The sequence below is a fragment of the Protopterus annectens genome, chromosome 7.part0, assembly GCF_019279795.1.
Source record: "Protopterus annectens isolate FY-2018-M chromosome 7.part0, PAN1.0, whole genome shotgun sequence".
NCBI lineage: Eukaryota > Metazoa > Chordata > Ceratodontiformes > Protopteridae > Protopterus > Protopterus annectens.
Genome location: NC_056739.1, coordinates 1021147543 through 1021167547, shown reverse-complemented (window position 1 = coordinate 1021167547; position 20005 = coordinate 1021147543).

Sequence of the window (20005 nt, the reverse complement as noted above, 5' to 3'; positions counted from 1 at the left end):
TGCTTGGATTATGCAATCCTAAATTAAAACAAGACACAATGCCATACACGCTGGAATCTGGCATGGTGGACACCAGCCATAACCAAACCATGCAAGAGAATGAGGGAGCTACTACATGATAGAGCAAACATAAACAATGAAGTAATCACTGATCAGTAGTATGGCAATAAAATCTGTCCACACATACAATCCACTAAGGCCAGCCACAAGTTGAATCTGTGAATCCTGAGGCAATGTTACACCTGCCCCAAGTACAAAGACAACCCCCAACTCCACCCAAGAAATACAAATATATGTGAGAGATGCAACCAGCTATCCAAACTGGAGTCTGAGCTCCCTCAACTCAGTACTCCCAAAACTAGTCAGGAGGAGAAGGTAACCACACACACCACAAACACAGTCCCACATAGACCTATCGCAACTGCAAACCAAACACATAAACACAGAAAAACATTCCCGGAGGCACAAATTACAAACACAGCACACCAACAGAGGCCTCTAAAGCAGACACCCAATCAAACAACCTCCAAACATAGCACATGCAACACATAGTACACAAAGCTGGTGTGCCAAACAGTCAGAGGCCAGAAGGAGAAACAACATGCCTGATGCAATTGTAATAGGTGACTCCATAGTCAGACACACTGCTGTCCCGCACACCAGACTGAACAAGGGAAAGAGTACAGTAAGCTGCCTGTAGGCTGCCACAATACGCCACATAACAGAAGTATGCAGGTCACTCCAAAGCAAGTATAAATATGATGCAGTCATAGTCCATGCTGGTGTGAATGACCTGAGATGTACCTCCCTAGACTACATGAAAAGAGACATAGATGAGCTCTCTGATTATGTAGTCCAGGCCGGTATGACACTCACCGTTTGCAGCATCCTACCCTTACCAAGAATAATGCCACAGTACAAACACAGAATGATCAGTCATAGCAAGTGGCACACTTACTGGTGTCATTCCAAGGGGATCCAATATCTGTCTGCTTGGGATGTCATGCTTGACAAGCCACGCAGCTGTTCTTGGGATGGCTTGCACCTGTTACCCCTGGGCGTCTGAATATTGGATAAGGCCTTTGCCACCTCCATAGAGCCTTTTGTAGGCAAGGCTGAAAAGACTGACCCACCACCCCAGAAAACATAAGTGGAAAGAAACATAAGGGTAATGCTGACCAATGCCAGATGTGTAAACCCCAATATGCATGCTCCCAAGGCCATCCCCAGTATGGAGAACATTGATGTCTGTGCAGTGACAGAAACCTGCTGCAAGCCTCCTGACAGCACACCAGCACTACCAGGTTATACTACGTATCATGTGTCATGGCCCCAAAACCTGGAACAAAACATAAAAGGAGGGTGAGTATCCATATTCAGCACAGACACCCATACGTCCAGGTAACTGACAATGCACAAGGCATTGCAGTCCACCCATGTGCAACTAACTGTAGGCAAGACTGCTGTACAGTCTGCAGCATGCTACAGACCACACTCTCACACACAGGAACCCCACCCAGCCGTCCTGAAGACACTGGAAAGTATGAATGTCCCACCAAATACCAAACAAGGTACCACAAATTACCACATAGGTGGTAAACCATTATGTATGGAAGGAGTAACCAGGGACCTAGGGACACAAGTGGACAGTAACCTGTTATGTGACACCCACATTGCCAATGTGGCTAGGAAGGCTGTCTACATTTGACACCGTATCAGGAAAGGATTCACATCTACGTCAACAGAGGTCATTGTGCCCCTATACTGTTCTCTAATCACACCCATAATCTAGTACAATGCCTCATATGGGATGTACCTTACCTGACACCTGCAGCAGTTGGAAAGACCTCAAAGGTACCTCACCAAGAGGATAAAGGGTCTCAAATATATGTCATATGCTGCCTGGCTGTAGACACCCCAGCTGAATGCAGTCACATACTGCCTACACAGAGGCATTGCATGCCTGTTGTAGAAGGCCATGCCCAACACAGGAGTAATGGACATGCTCCACCCCAGAAAATTCAAATCCATCGCAGCTGTGAGAGTGAGAGATGTCAACCTCAACAAATAATGAAATAGGATGTGCTGGTGGGACAGATACATAATCCAGAGGCTCCCCACACCCTGGACCAGAATCCCACTCCATGTTAGGCAGAGCCCCTCACTGACACTCTTCAACAGTAATCTTGCCAAGTGGATGGATGATTGTAGAGTTACACTGGGGGTCTTCACTGTGTCATGTCCAGACAGAGGCACAGCACAGCAAATCATAAATGGCCATAATATTCACATAGCAAGGGGTGGCAAAAGCCACATACACTCTGGCTAGGCTAACAAATGCCCTAGGGTGGATAGCCTAGTATGAACCTATGAACCTATGAAGTAACAAATTGTACAGGACACTAAGGATAATCCCAAGGCTTTCACAACTGATGGTAGGAACCATGTTGGGAATTCACAGATATGCTCTGAATCACACAAATATCACAAACACACACACATATTGCCAACATACATCCTGACAGGTGCAGTGCAACCCCCCCCCGAATGCAGAATATCTATCCCAGCAGACTGCTGGCCCTCTGACATTGCAGATGCTGAGGTAACAGCCAACATCTACAAAGCAAAACACACAGCAGCAATGGTATGAGATGGTGTCCTGGGCTTAGTGCAACATGGACTCCAAGATGAATGGAATGCCAAACCACACTACTGCTCACTGTCAGCCTTACCACAGAATATGTACCCAAAGAGCAGTGTACAACAACAGTGGTCCTTCTCAACAAAGGTGTTGCCTGAATGGATACTGAAAACTACTACCCCAGAATCCTGAGAAGCTCGGTCTGCACAGCTATGGAAAGGATCAGCATGTACCACAGACATAGAGATATTGGGGACCTACTGACACTGGACCCTACCCAGTGTGGCTTTCTTAAGTGCAGATCCTGCCCCTAAACATGTTTGACTCAATTGAAACAGTCATTAAGGTCATTGATGAGGGCAATGTGGTCCACACAGCGTAGCTGGACCTTGCAAAGGCTTCTATACAATACCCTACGTGTTCATTATAGATAAGATCACCAGCTTAAATATAAACCCCTATGTCAGTAGAGGGGTTGCAAACCAGACCAAAGACAGAACAGACATGGTCAGACATGCTGCAGCCATGTCAGACTACAAACCAGATATAACTGGCATCCCACAAGGCTTGGTCCTGGGATCTCCCTCGTCTGGTATATATGTCCCATAGGTACAGGCAAGCATGGAAGGACTGTGTCCAAACATGTTTGCAGAGGACTACAAACTGCTCACCACATATGATCCACCAGCTGACACAAGCATCCCACAAAAGAGCCACATAGAAACAGACAACTGGTGCCATAGCCATGTCAGCAAGCTAATTGCAGAAATGTGTATAGTCAACCCCCGTGGATATACAGTAAGTGCCCACCAATTACCACATAGGTGTTAACCCATTATGTAGTTAACATGTAATGAGAGACCTGGGGACACAAGGCAATAGATATCCTGCAGTGGACAAACATGTGCTGTAGTGTTTACAGAAACATACCATATACCCACCTAATCATGAAGGTTGTCAGATCTAGATAAGGGGAGGTCATTGTGGCTCTGCAGTCATCCTTCATCAGCGGTACAATTGACTACAATAGCCCCTGTGGGATGTACCTCAGCAGACATCTCCATCAACCGTAAAGTCCCCAACAGTACCTCACCAGGAGTATCAAAGAGCTTGCACAGATGCCATGTATTGCCTGTGTTGCTGGTATCAATAAACATGCTGCACCTTGTACAATCTGAATGGCAGTGAGCTATGCACATGAGAGACCTGAACCCCAGCACTGACTTACATAGGACAAGCTGTACTGCATGATCCATAACACAGAAGCCACCCCCACCCATGAGTGAACCCCCAGTACAGGCTACCCATAGAGTCACTTATCAATCTTCCTCAATAGGAATCTTGATGAGTGGATGGGAGATGGTAGCTTTATCCTGGGTATCACTGTCATGTCACAGGTAGACAGAGGCACAGTATACTAACCATGACATATGTCATGGCAAACACCACTTACAATGTGCGTTGAAGGACAAACACACTCTCCAACTAGCATTAGACATGGACTAGGGCACATCGCTAGTGTTTGCAAATGTACACCTATGTTGTGGAATACACTACCAATGTTGGACAAGCCTGGTTTAAGTAGTTCATATCTGAACAGAATGCAACATGGTCAGATGTACACAACTGGCCCCTAACCAGGCTGTTGTGCTCACTATCGAAGTGTAAAGCAGTGATAGCACTAAAGCCCAGGATACTGTCCACCACAGTCAAAGTACTACCAGTACACTATACAGTACTACAGTGTTAGGTCAGTGTGAAAGGATGTTGACAGCTGTATGCAAAGTATCCCATGCAAACACTGCAGGCACAGTATAATCCTGTTGTGTTCACACACAAAGCAGTTGTACAGTAACTACACAACATGACACACAACACACAACCATAAACGGGTGATATTTGTTGAAGTTCACACTCATCCACAAATGTGGTGGGCTTCAGAGTCCAACATATGGAATGCTCACACTGGGCATGCTCACACACTTTGATAAATCAGACATATGTCAGACAACATGCCATGGGAAGGCTGAACTGGGCATGCTCACACACTTAGGCCAAATCTCAGTTTAGCAGTTGGACACACATATCTGGCATTTTTATGTGTTATTCCAGGAACCGACCACATTACAGCAGTCTGCCCAGTGCACACAGTTAAATGACTACAGAGACATACGTGATATAGTGGATCCCTCCCATATGCAAACATCTTCCACAGATGCACAAGTTGTTCATACAAACAAGGAATGCTATGGCAATAAAGATGTGCAAACAGTCTACCAGCAACAAATAATGTGCATTTGATAATTAAACATATGAGTGTAGAGGTCAACACTAGGCTGTTTGCCCTAGGGAATAACAGCTAAGCCAGAGTGTGCTTGGTGTCTGCCTCCCCACAGGATGCACATTCCCCTTTCTAAACACCGATGATGTCAGCACCCTATAAGTATAGCAGGAGAAAAAAAACTTCCCAGTAATGCGAATAGCGCGCTGTGCTAATGTGTCTGTCACAAGTGTCATAGCATAGTTAGGTAGGGGTTTGAATCCTGCAAATGCTCAGTGGGTATGAATGCATGGGGTTGGTGTGTGTGTATGTCTGTGGGAAAGAAATGTCCCTTTTGGCAACTATGAGAACACACTACAGGATGCACATTCCCCTTTCTAAACATCGATGATGTCAGCACTCTAGAAGTACAGCAGGAGAAGAGAAACCTCCCAGTAATGCGAATAGCACACTCTGCTAATGTGTCCACCTCAAGTGTCATAACATAGTTAGGTAGGGGTTTGAATCCTGCAAATGGCAAGTGTGTGTGTTTGTCGGAGTAGTGTAATTGTGTGTGAGGGAAATGCCCCTTTTGGCAACTAGGAGAACAGACTACAGGATGCACATTTCCCTTTCTAAACACTAATGATGTCAGCACCCTATAAGTACAGCAAGAGAAGGAAAACCTCCCAGTAATGCAAATAGCACACTCTGCTAATGTGTCAGTCTCGAGTGTCATAACATAGTCAGATAGGAGTTAGAATCCTGCAAATGGCAAGTGTGTGTTTTTGGCTGAGGGGGGCTAGTGTGTGTGAGGACAATGTCCCTTTTGGCAACTAGGTGAACAGACTACAGGATGCACATTTCCCTTTCTAAACACCGATGATGTCTGCACCCTATAAGTACAGCAAAAGAAGAGAAATCCCCCAGTAATGCAAATAGCACACTCTGCTAATGTGTCAGTCTCAAGTGTCATAACATAGTCAGATAGGAGTTTGAATCCTGCAAATGGCAAGTGTGTGTTTTTGGCTGAGGGGGGCTAGTGTGTGTGAGGACAATGTCCCTTTTGGCAACTAGGTGAACAGACTACAGGATGCACATTCCCCTTTCTAAACACTGTTCAGCTGAAGGCCATGGCTCTGGCACAAGTTGTCTGTTTCTATGATGCTCCTTTGGAAGATGCTTGTGTCAGCTGGAGAGTCGATTATGGTGGCCAGTTCGCAGTCATCTGCATATTTGGTCAGCCACAGTCCGTCCATGTTCTCCTGTACCTCCAATAAATATATACCAAACAAGAGAGGTCCCAGGACTGAGCCTTGTGGGACACAACTCGTAACTGGTTTGGAGTCTGGCATGGCTCCAGCAATTCTAACCATGTGGGTTCTGTCCTTGAGCCACTGTGCAATCCATCTAGTGACATAGGGGCTTATATTTAAGCTGGTGAGCTTCTCTAGAATGCCCAAGTGGAGTATTGCTTTGAAGGCTTTTGCAAGGTCCAGGTAGGCTGTGTGAACCACCTTCCCCTCGTCAATGGCCTTGGTGACTGTTTCAAAGAAATCAACCAAGTTAAACCTGGTAGTGCTGGTGTGCTCTCAGTAGCCCTGAACCAGGCATCTGTTACTGCACAGATATCGATGTTCTCCATGCCAAGGAGTGTTTTGGGTGCATGCATCTGGAGGTTTAGACTTCTGGCATTGGGTAGCATTAATCTTAGTTTCTTATCCCTTGTGATACCTATGAAGGTGGGTTTGTCATTTGAGCCTTGCCTAACATAGGCACTATGGGGGTAGCAAGAGCCTTTGCCAATATCTGAAAGCCCAGGGGTGACAGGTGCAGGCCATCCCTAGCGAAGCAGGTAGTTCAACAGAAGATGAATATGTGAAGGTGTAGTGCCTGTGATTAGTTAGCAGTAGCATATATGACTGCTCACGTGGACACATGCCAGGTAAGTCATATGCACTGTGTCACAGGCAATGTACATGTGAACAGGACAAACAGTGACATCCTGTCAAGTGGGACATGGACATACATATAGTAAGCTATGCAGATGGCACTAGGACTCCACAGAAGCTCTATAACTATGCATTGCAGGTGTGATCAGTATTCCAGGGTAATTGCAAGCAAACATGCATGCAAACAAAGCTACAGTAAACAGGGCTGCATGTAGTCCATTGTACAACAAACAAGCTGTACCAGTTCCAGTAGGTAACACTGCAAATATGCAGGCACTATGCACATGTACATGGACATACACTGGTCAGATGGCTAGGGTCCAGTCTCAGTGCACACAAGTGTACAGACCATGTACTGTCAGGATGTACAATAACTGGATGGAAACCCATGTGCTCATACCTGCAGTAATACACATGTCAAATAACAGACACTGAGCCTTCACTCAGTGGTTCCATACTTAGTAGGATGTATGCTACCTGGCCTGCCACCACAGTATCCCTGACATATATGGGGACTCTCCCTCCTGTGACAGTTAGTTATGTGTGTTGGGGCTGTCTATCATGGTATGAGATGTGAGCAGGCAGCGCTAGGGTGCTCCTGTGTGTCCTGTACCAGTCGTGTAGTACTGCACACATATCAACATCCTCAAACATCTGCATTGCAGAGTCCAGTGTGGGCAACATGCCACTTGCAATTTACATGCCCATCATTGTGTATTACTACATTCATTACCTTATCCCCTGTGCTACCTATGTATGTAGCCTTCTGTTGACATCATTACCACCAGTATGCCAACATGTGCAGATGATACACTATGGTACTTACCATGGGTGTAGACAACATGACATGACAATCGCACATTTACTGCATCAGGCATGCTGTGATATACCCACAATTAATTCAGCACACAGTACTGTTAACAACATGATACTATTACTACACATCTATGAGGTCACCCTGTGCATCAGCAACATGTTAACCTGTACCTGCACAGTTGTTACAGATTGCAGGAGGTGGCACAGTTTCATCATATGCACAGGGTGTGAACTTGGTATGCCTGAGTCAGCCACCGATACCACCAATTGACATGTATGTGTATGTGTGTTGGTGAGGGACAGCAGTAGAAGGTGGGGCAATGTTGATGCAGTGTGTGCGTGTATGCGGTAGCCCTAGGTGTTGTCAATTCGCATGTGTGTATGGATGCACACAGTTCCACCTCATGGCTGCCATATACTGGTGTTTGTGGACAGCCACAGACTGTACCTGCCAGGTAATACAGATCAGTGTCTCTGGCCACTGACACGGTACCTGTGCCTTGCAGGGGTGCTACGGACCGTATCCGGTACCAACCCAGACTGGGTACTGTCATCAGAAGCAGGTGTTCATTGACTGGACACAGATCCCTGTCGGGCCTGGCCAGAGCCACGTGTACGTGGTCTCCTGGGGCGGTCTGATGACAGCACAGACCCAGCATTGCTGGGGCTGCTGCTGGCACTACGGGGGCAGCTGCGGCCCTGCTGTCATCCGCGATGACTGCCAGCTGCTGCTGTTGCTGGCATACGGCCACGTCGATGCCTCAACCGCCCACCATCGCCCTGGCTCATGGACATGTAGTTGTGGAACTGGTCTAATAGGTCCCCACAATGTCTGTCTATGACATCGGTGAAATCACGGATGGCAGCCGCAATGTCACGCATACTGTCAGTCATGGCTGTGCGACATGCTGTCAGCTCCCTCAGACCCTGTCTGGTGTACCGTTCCATACGTGACTGTGCCTGCATGACAGCCTGAAACATAGCTGAGGTTGTAAGACCTCTGTGAGCACATCTAACAGGGGCAGTACACCCACGGATGCTCCCACGAGAACCCCTGGACATCTGTCTGTGTGGTACCATCTCTGAGCCATGCCCATGGCTGCTGTGTGGGGAGGCATGTGCCACAAATACCACATGACCCTGGTCAATGCCCACTGTATGCTGTCCATCACCTAGGGACATTGGTGACAAAGGGTGTATTGGCAGGATAACTGTGCGCATTGATGGGGTCGACAGCTGTGTACTGTCAATCGGTGGACCAATAGCGGATCCTGGCATACTTTCCTGTGCCATTACACAGATGTCATCATTATCAGTACCCACGGCACCTGATTCAGGTTCCCTGCTACATGACACCAGAGCAGCAACAGAACCTGTGGGAGGGAAACAGGAAACACAGTTTACAATGTCTACACATTACCAGTGATGCACACATGCACACATGCACAGGTGCACACATGCACACATGCACAGGTGCACACATGCACACATGCAAACATGCGCACATGCGCACATGCACACATGCACACGTGCACAGGTGCACAGGTGCACACATGCACACATGCGCACATGCACACATGCACAGGTGCGCAGGTGCACACATGCACACATGCACACGTGCACACATGCACACATGCACACGTGCACACATGCACACATGCAAACATGCGCACAGGTGCACACATGCACACATGCACACATGCGCACAGGTGCACACATGCACACAGGTGCACAGGTGCACACATGCACACGTGCACACCTGCACACCTGCACATCTGCACAGGTGCACACATGCACACATGCACACATGCACACGTGCACAGGTGCACACATGCACACATGCACATGCGCACATGCGCACAGGTGCACACATGCACACATGCACACATGCACACATGTGCACAGGTGCACACATGCACACATGCACACATGCACACATGCACACATGCACACATGCACACAGTTTCACACAATTGTACAGTACTCAGTATGCGTGATATCAACACACAGACACAGACACACCTACATGCATACAAAGAGCACTACTAAGTGAGCCAAATAGTACTATTACTATCAACACTATTAAAGGAATTGTTAATACACACTCACCAGCATGGATAGGCTGCATTGCTGTTATACCAGAGGGTCCTGCAGACGTGAAAAAACTAATGTCAGTGGGCACAACTGTGCCATTGTTACTGAGTATGATGCAGGTCAGTAGTACAACAGTCGCCTTTCACAGGTCAGCTGCTAATATTGAGGATATCACACTTGCACATTAAATACTATGATGACAGCTACAAACCAAGGACACACCTCACACATGCATTAACTACCAGTGTACACAACAGTCAACTATATATATGGCATATTACCTGCACGTTCACTGTCTTGCTGCTGCGTGGCTCCAGCCTCCATCATAATGCATGTCTGCTGCTGTTGTTGTTGCTGGCAGACTGGAGCCACTACACTCATGAGTAGTCCCTCCAGTCTGGTGAGTGGGGGATGTGTAGCCACCCCACCACCTGTGGCGACCTGTTGCCTGTGGATATCCGACGCACGCTGATGGACATGTCTGATTAAATCACTGCAGTGATGTTGTACCTGCTCATATGTCCTATTATGCATGCCTATGTCATTTACCAGACGGACAAGGTCTTGCCACAGTGCAGCCCTCTCCTGCTGATTCTGGCTGGTGCGGGAAAAGAGTATTGCATAATCCCGCACCAGGCTCTGGTGTATCTCCTCATCCTCAGCTGTGGAGTAGGTGGGATTCTGTGGGTGGGCCATGTACCTGAGAAAGAAAATAACCTGGTATCAGCAATATATGTCAGCAGAATTTGGCACACATACTACACATGCTACTCGACTGTTATGATACAACATATCTCACATATGTAGCATCTGTCTGTCTAGTGGTGGATACACATGTAGATGGCCAGGTATCAGTGCTCAGCCAGCAACTGTGCAACAGTACCTGGCACACTCCATATGACATACTACCAAACCCCAGTAGTCAGAACACTGATTCAGGTCAAGAGCACCTCCTCACTCTGGAGGTTTGTATCTAGCTACTGTATGGCTTACATCATCAACTACTGTGAGCTGACCACACACTGATTGCCCTGGATATACATATCCCACCTCCACCACCAGCACAAACGACTATAGTGCATAACATTACAGATACAAACTTTACACTTTGTAACAGTGACATGGTATCCTTTCAGCCCACTTGGCCAGTGGCAGATACAACCCACAATGCTGAGCCCTACACAATTGCTTTCTACAGACATCTCCGAGAATGCATGGATCATGCAATCCCATATGTGACCAAGACACTCTCCACAAAGGGACAGCATCCTGTCTGGTGGACCCCAGCCATAGACAGATTGTATTACAGAAGATGGAAGCTACTGCAAGACAGAGCATAATTCCATAAACGGAGGGCATGTCTGAGCAGCACTAGTAAGGATCTATTTTCCATCATACAAAATCCATGGGCAACTTTGAGAGGGAAATCAAGAGGGACACTACAGATAACCAGAAGGCCTTCTTCAGTTATGTTAGCAACCTGGTCAGGATCCATCCTCTATGCCCATAGTTAGTACATAACAACAAATATTTCACTGACACCACAGATATCGACAACATTGTGGCAGACAGGTTCAGTGCAGGTGTCACCCCGCCCTCTCCCCCAAAATAAGACATAGTTATCCCAGCTGACTGTAACCTCCTGTCATCACAGATGTCCAGGTGAGAGCCACCCTCAGGACAGCAGAATACACAACATGAATGGGACCTGATGGTATCCCCAGTTGCATGCTACATAAACTCTGACAGGAGCTAAACACACATATAGAAGTGCTATGTAACACTAGCCTGACTACAGGATATGTACCTGTACACTGGCACACAGCAGCAGTGGTTCCACTCCACGAAGGAGGCACCTCAACATACCAATACAATACAACACAATACATTACATTACAATACAATACTATACAATATGCTATTGCCCCTGGGACTACAGCAGTGTATTGTTCTGCTACCCTGACCATTGTGGCACATGTGGTGTGATGGTACCTGCTGCTGTCACACAGTTACACAGGGTGACTCATATGGCATATTACCTATCTGACTAACATTCAGCAGGGGTATGTGTGACATGTACTCATGGGGAGTCTTGCTTCTTAACACTGTGTGGTTTATTGCAGGGTATGTCTTATCTGTGGGTAGGAACTCTTACCTCCACATGTGCACTCTATTGCAGTGGCACGGACGACACACAGCAGACATGTAGGTTGTGGATGGTGTGAGGTGTTACTATGGTAGTTGGACATCTGTCATGGGTGTGACTTACATATGTAAATCCAGGAGTGGTAACCTCTATGTGGGTAGCATATGTGTACTCTGTGGTGTTGTCAGTCACTGTGCATTGGTAATGTGTTTGAGTGCATTGTGATAGTGTTGTACATGTCACTGTGTCCTTCTCCATATCTGTAGCTGTCATGTGAGGTCCATACCATGGCATCCATTATGTGGTGTGGAGGGGTACACCGACCTACATGTCCATAGCTGACACACCATGTCCGCTGACACATACCATGTGCAGGTATTCCACGGATAGTGTGCCACTGTGAATATCATTGGGGCCACTATTGTACACATTTATGGCCCTGTTCACCCCTGACACATGCAGTGGTGGGCAGCCAATCACATATCTGGTGGTTACTGGTGTAGGTGATCTGGAATGTGGTATGGTACTCCGGTTTTGACACTGGTGTTCACTCCATGCCTTTGTCACCAGGCACCTGTTGCAATACATCTGTACACATGTGCCTCACTCAGAATTTATATACATCTCTCTCTCTCTCTCTATATATATATATATATATATATATATATATATATATATATATATATATATATATATATGTATATAGATATATCTATATGTATATATATATATATATATATATATATATATATATATATATATATATATATGTCCGTATACATATACACATATATATATTGATGTACATATATTGCTATAGATGTGGAGGGGGGGGGACAGAGGGGGTGTGAGTGACAGAGGGGGTGGGACAGGCTGTGTTGCAGGTCGTCATATACAGTCATACCTGTAGATAGTCAGATCAGTCTGTCTATGTATATGTATCTACATATATCTATATCTGTATGTGTGCATTACATAGATATGTTTGTACAATATTCTATCTACATCTGTCTATGTATTCCTACATCTCTCTCTCTATGTATGTATACATATATGCATATCATATATATATATATATATATATATATATATATATATATATATATATATATATTTATCTATATATACATATGTTGACATGCATACGTATCCATATGTTAGACAGGTATATCAACATATTTGTCTACCATACTGTATACACACACTAACATACTGCTAAACATACATAACTGTGAAACCTTCTTTGTACATGGCACTACAACCTACAATCAACCAACATTGATATGTGCACATAGATGCTTTCACATACAAATGTATGTACAGCCTTCATTGATAGTTGCTGTATGTCCCCTGCCCTTTACACATCTTCATATACATATGGATACAGACCAATGACACATATGGAGGGTTCACAGTATGTAGACCTTTATAGTATTACTTTACATCACCTGTGTTTGTCACAGCTGCTTGTGTTGCTGTCTGGTTCTCTGTCCTGCTGCTCCACTTCCCAGTTGTCAGCTTTCAGGTAGCTGTTGCTGAGCAATTTGTTGTGTCTGCTTAATTGCAGTTTTCTCTGTCTCTGTGTGTGTCTCTCTCTCTCTCTGTCTGTCTCTCACATCCTTCTCAGGGTGCAATGAAAGTACTGCATGTGTGGACTGGGAGTACAGCATACTTTTGTAGGTATCTGCATATGCCCATGTGATGGCCTCTGCACCAATTGTTAGCCAGCATTTGCTAATTGCATGCAGCCAGTTGTGTACTGATTGCAGTTCTCACTGTGATTTTAGAACAGTGCTATAAAAAGGTATGTGAGATAGGCATAGCACTTTCAGATTTTAAGGGCAGGGACCATGCTGTTATGCTGTGGACGATGTTCTGTGAGTGTAAAGGTTGGTATCTCTCTCATATTTCCAGGTGTGTTGTAGATTAACATTCCTCCATTCATTTCTCCAGTTTCCTGTACTAACTGTGTATGTACACTGACACCTACAACTACTACTACTGTTAATGTGTGTGTGTGTGCTTTCCTTTCACTTTTGCTTGCACTTTGTTGCTAAGGCTTCAATAGTTGCCCTTTACAGTCACTACTTGTATGCCTGCTAGGTGTCTTGACTGTAGTGTGCTGCTGTAGCTTTCCTATTTTCCATGTACATTCACACCTTGGAATGCTTGCTATATCTGCTAGGGTGTTACAGCATGCAATGTGGTCTGGCCATGGTGTGGGCCTTGACATCTATTAGGGTATTTGAGTATGCTGCTGAGCAGGCCCTAGAGAGTTTCAGGTTCATCTGTTATGTGCCTCATGGAATGGTACATATCAGTGGGGTACACCCATTAAAATGTCTGGTATACTGCAGTTGTGACTGTGGGTTAGCATGAGCATATGTATTACTACACTTTTTCTGCCATGCAAGTGATGAATACTTTCAGGACTCCATAGTTACCATTGCATGTGCTACACCTTTCTGCCTACTGTTTGTACATTTCACATGGGGTCTGTGGGGCATCCCTGTAAGTCATTCACTGTTGCTATGTCTAGGCTCTTAACTATTCAAATATGGTGGTGTCAGACCCGTCATGTGTTCAGATATTTGCAGGCTGTCCACATTTCTGCCTCATATTTTGGTCAATATCTCATGTACACCTTTTTCTGGCAAGTCACTCTGGGCTCAAGTCAGAATATGGTGACAAACATTCAAGTTTCAGACTACATACCCTTCCAAACATCCCACAAAGTGCAGACCCTGTTACTCTCTGAACTGTCTGCATTTGTTGTAACATTATTTGTAATGTGTCCCTGGTTTTGGGCCTTTGCTCCACATATTTTATTACTTGGTCCAGATGTGTTCCTGTAAGAGGTTGTGGGGTATGGGCAGTGCTTATCCTGCTGTGAGTATGTGTGTGGCTTGCAAGGTGCTATAGTGACATTATTACCTACTAGCTTCCAACTAGCATGGCTGTTTCTGTTCACACACTACTATTATGGAAATCCACTAGTTTTGATAGTAATTCTAAATGGCATGCTTTGTGTACTACACATCTATATTCCCTTTACATTCATTCCTACTATTACATGATATATTTATTTTAGCACAATGTTCTGGTATAAGAGTCATGGCTTAGTGGTAAGTCATGCAGACTACTGTTTCCAAGGTTCTGGGTTCGACTGACAGTGGGATTTTATTTTGCTTTTGAACTGAGTACAGGACCTGTCAATCAAAGTGACTAAGGCACTTTTAAGCAGTTGTAACCGGGTTACGCTGGTTTGCGGAGCTCACGCATGCACTGGTGTTTAGCTCCGGCACAAGCGCACACCCGCTACAACCGCTTAAACGTGCTTACTCTTGAAGACACCAGCTATTTTCTTTGAAAGAAAAGAAAATGGGGAGACAGGAAATTGGTGAAAAAGGGGTCACAAAGAGGGTAAGACAGTAGAGAAACAAGCTTGGGATGTGCAGGAGGGATGTAGGTAAGGCCCATAGCTGCCCATTTCTTCATCAGCAACAGCTGTGCATATGTATGTAATTTGGTGTGACATTTGAAACCTTCCACCCCTGAGAGAGGTGTCAGGACAACAATAATACTTGTTGTACAGCCAATTGTAATTGATAGGTTCCATGTCCAGTAGACATGTGTGCGGAATGGCAGCTATGTATGGGGCGTAATTTTTTTGTGGGTACAGAGTGCCCTTTTTTTTTTTTTCAGGTGAGAGTGGTATGTCAGGTGAAGGAAGTCGGTACAGCTGGGGAGGTAGGTTGGGTAGGTAAACAGACAAGACAAACAAGACGCATACAGGGGTGGTGTATGACTCATGTGGAGGGGGTTACACAATTGACGGGGACGGAGGTTTGGATATCCAGAGCCCATGAACCCACAGATTGCAACAGTGGAACTGATATCCCCACCCATAGGCAGTTGCCACTGTTCCTTCACTGCCCAGGAAGGGGCTGTGCTGGGGGCTGTGTAGGAGGAGCAACAGGCATGCCCATTAGTTGTGCCACCCGTGCCTCGAGCTGGCATAGGGGCTCAAGAACAGAGTCCCAAATCTCCCTACGCACCACAGTCCGGCCGCTACGGAGGGTGAGTGGTGGTCCTCCTCTGGCCACACTTGCAGAGGGGGGCAAGCCCCATCCCCTGCAGCGCTTCCACCCGCAGGTGGCACAGGGCCACCGGAGGAGGGTCCGGACTCGGCACTAGTGCCAGGTGCACTCGCCAGCTGAGGTGGGAGAGGTGGGTCCGCTGGAACCCGCCTTCCCTGTCGTACTATGTTTTGCATTATGTCATGACAGTTTGGGTTAGTGACATATAATACCATTCACAATTAGTTGTAACAGCATGCATTAGTATTCCCATTAACCAAACACCCAGATATTCACACCATTGAACAGCGTGCATAACACATGCATAATTTGAACAGAAATACACAGTCCAACAACATGCAGGGTTAATTGATGGCAACAGGCCATCAGTTGTGGATGTATGAATAGGGCAGATGCATCAACAGACATGCAAATATATATGACCCAACAGGACAAACGTCCAGGGGTGTTAATTGTGATTGCACATACCATTTTCACGTGGAATGGGTTATATGTGGTTATAGGGTGGGGTGAAGAAAGTAATATTAACACCTTCGAATAACAATACATATGCTGTACATTTCTAATAGCTACAGTTATATACACACTACTGTTCTAACTACAGTTTCCTATATGATAACTATTTCAACTTGGTGATAGGACTGTTACTGCAACATCAATATACATTTTATGGTTCTTCATACACATTCATATCTAGCTTTGTTCAGCTACATCATCCTGCTACATTTGCTTTATATAGCTGTAGACAAGTGTGGATGTTTGGTATATCAGACAACCATCCTATCTGCATATTGCAGACTGAGAGCAACATATCCAGATTTTGGGATACACATTCCAGATGCAGCAACACTTTGAACAGACTTTGCTGTTTGGTTTTGAATCTCACATGCATTTCATTCTGTCTTGACTGCAGTATACTTTATTCAGGGGTTATTACTACTGTATTGCTGGATTCATGACACTTTCTCACACTCTCTCACTTGCTTTCATTTTACTATTCAGGATGGTACTTCTAGGCTTTATTGACATGTTTTACCAGTAGTTATTACAATCCTTTCCAGCAGTCTCACTTCTGTCATGTTTCAGTATTTCCACAGGGATATATTTCACACATGTGATTTCATCATCTTCTGCAGCTATACTTTTCAGCCTGCTGCAGGTTGTGTACTATTTTCTTACAGGCAGGGCATTTTTATTTCAGAATATATGTTGGACAGTTTCATGTTTAGGTTAAAGTTACAGGCTGAAACACACTTTTGTAATCAAGCAATACTTGCATACATTTTCACACTGTTACTTGCAGATGCTATTCCTTACTGACTACACTGCACTCTTTTGCTGACTGTCATACTTTTATATTTCTTTACAGTTACTGGTAGTGGATTACTGACCTGCCTGGTGGCGCAACCACACCAGCCTATCGCCATAGGCTCTGCGGTTCGCAGAACGGACACCTGCAGCTGTAATATAAATGAAGTAATATTGGAATACACATCTCCATAATATCATCTAGTTTAATTTCTTACATACATAATTAAATGTTACTTACTCAGTAGTGGGGCATTGGTTGTTTGCCGGGCCTCCTGGATCCAAAGGTTCAGTTGGTCCTGCTTGCGTCTCTTCAGGTCCACATGGTGGTGACGGACCTGTTCACCAGTCCTTGGAATCCCTGTGGCACTGGTGAGATCATGAGCCAACCGGTCCCACGCCTCAGCCCTGTATGCTCCCCAGAGGACCTGGCCCTGCATGAGTTGGGCCTCATGATGATGGACTAGGAGCCAGACCATGTACCTGGACTCCTCAACACCCCACCTCTGCGCTCGAAAGCGACTACCCTCTCCTACTCCTGTCATTCTGCCTGCAGGTCAGTTCTACAATCGTTTATGCTGTGTATTCCTGCCTATGGGGCTTATATAGTCCGTTTTTCCCGCACATATCTGTGATTGGCCATTTTGGAATTGTATCAACTTCAGTAAACCTGCATTGTCATGCTCTAGTTTGTATTCATTCCTATATATATTAGCTATTATTGCATTTACAGGTACTGCTGTCATGGCTTAGTGGTTCTGTACCTTGACTATGGTGTGTAGTATCCTGGGTTCGAACCTGGCCACTGCTTTTTATTTTTCATGACTGTCTAGACATACTGAGGGCTGTGTCTGTGTAAAGGCAGTTTTGATACGGCTTGCTCAATGTTGCCCGTCGGTTAGCTTGTTTGCGCGGTGCGCAGCTCCACGCAAACGGGGTACGCTGCTTTAAGCCTCATTTGGCTATCGGCACGCATATTACGCTCAGCTCAGTTAGGGGCACATAGATTTGGTGTGTTAAACCACTGCTCAGCTACGGGCACTCATTTTGCACCGGTTAAACCACTGCTCACCTACGGGCAGATGCACTCACCCTGTTAAACTGTAGCTCAGCTATGGGCACATATGGCATTTTTTATTGTTTTGTTACCTCACATTTCTTCAATATAAATGGGCTATTTCATTACATTTTACATAAAATGTGATTTTATGTGTACATATTTGTCAGGGACTTGTTTCCTGCTTATTTTGAAAAAAAAAAAAATTGGTGTTGTGGGGGCTCGAACCATTAATGCCTGCTCTTCAGCCAACATCTCTACCGCTACGCTATTGCTTCCTGGCTTATCTTGCATATTTAGTTCTTATATGCTTTCCCACTGACTGCTAACTGTAGCTGCGCTACGGGCACGCCCGCGCACTCACGGTTAAACATCTTTACAATTTTAAAAAAATATATAACATGTTCATTTATATATATTTTATGTTCATAGTCTGTGGGGGCATGTGTTGTGTTGTGTTTATTCAAATTTCCGTGGACTCTGTTGTGGGTGTTTACTTTGGGCACTTTTACACTTCTGGGGGGCGTGTCCGCTTGCAGGGCTCAGCCTACAGACACGCCCCCTACTGTCTTACATGGACCGTGTTAGACTTAGGTGTGATTCAGCATGCTCTCATGAATATGCAGAGCATGCTGACATCACTCCGTTTAACTGCAGCCTCCGTGTAAGAGTTATAACTCTTACACGGAGGCTTCGTGAATCCTGGAGACTATATACCAGTATTCCACATTATGGTGGTTTCTGTGCTGTTAAATATTGGTTGCAATATTCCCAAATGTACATGGAGGTAGAAGTAGAATTTTTACTTAAACTATTAGTCATAGTATTAGAACACAATAACTTCACATTTAGATCTCAGTAGTTTCTACAAATCAAAGGTATTGCTTATGGGAGCTACATTTGCACCCATTTATGCAGACCTATTCATGGGATTTTTAGAACTGCAACTTATTTATGGTGACATGAATCCATTTTTACCACATTTAATAATGTAGTAGAGATGGTATTTGGATGATTGTTGGGTTGTTTGGAACAGCGCATTAGAGATGTGGAAACAATTTGTGAGTTATTTGAATTCTAATGAATTTTGCCTATATTTTTGTGGTAAAATTGATTTATTCAATGTTGAATTTTTGAATGTTTATGTGACCAAAGCCATTGATGGGACCATTATTACTAGCCTCTATCATAAACCATTTTCTAAAAATTCTTTATTGTAAACTAATGGTTGCCACCCTAAGCACATAATATTCTTAAGTCTCAGTTTTTAAGGATCTGATGAATATGTAATTCTGAATTGGATTTTGAAGCAGAGGCTATGAACCTTAAATCTAGATTTAGGTCTAGGAGTTATAAAGATGATGTTACTGATTCTGCTTATCAGTTGATAGTTCAACAACCTAGGTTGGAACTTTTTCAGAACAAGCAAATTGATACTTCTGGACGGGACAATATACCCAGGTTAATCACTACTTATGGGTCCAATACTTTTAAGAGTAAGGCTGCCATTTGTAAACATTGGCATATTTTGAAGTCAGATTCTTTTTTTTGGTTCTAAATTAGGTAATATTTGTAATTTTGTTTTTTGTAGAGGTAAAACTGTGAATGAGCATTTTTCCTCCTTTAAGAAA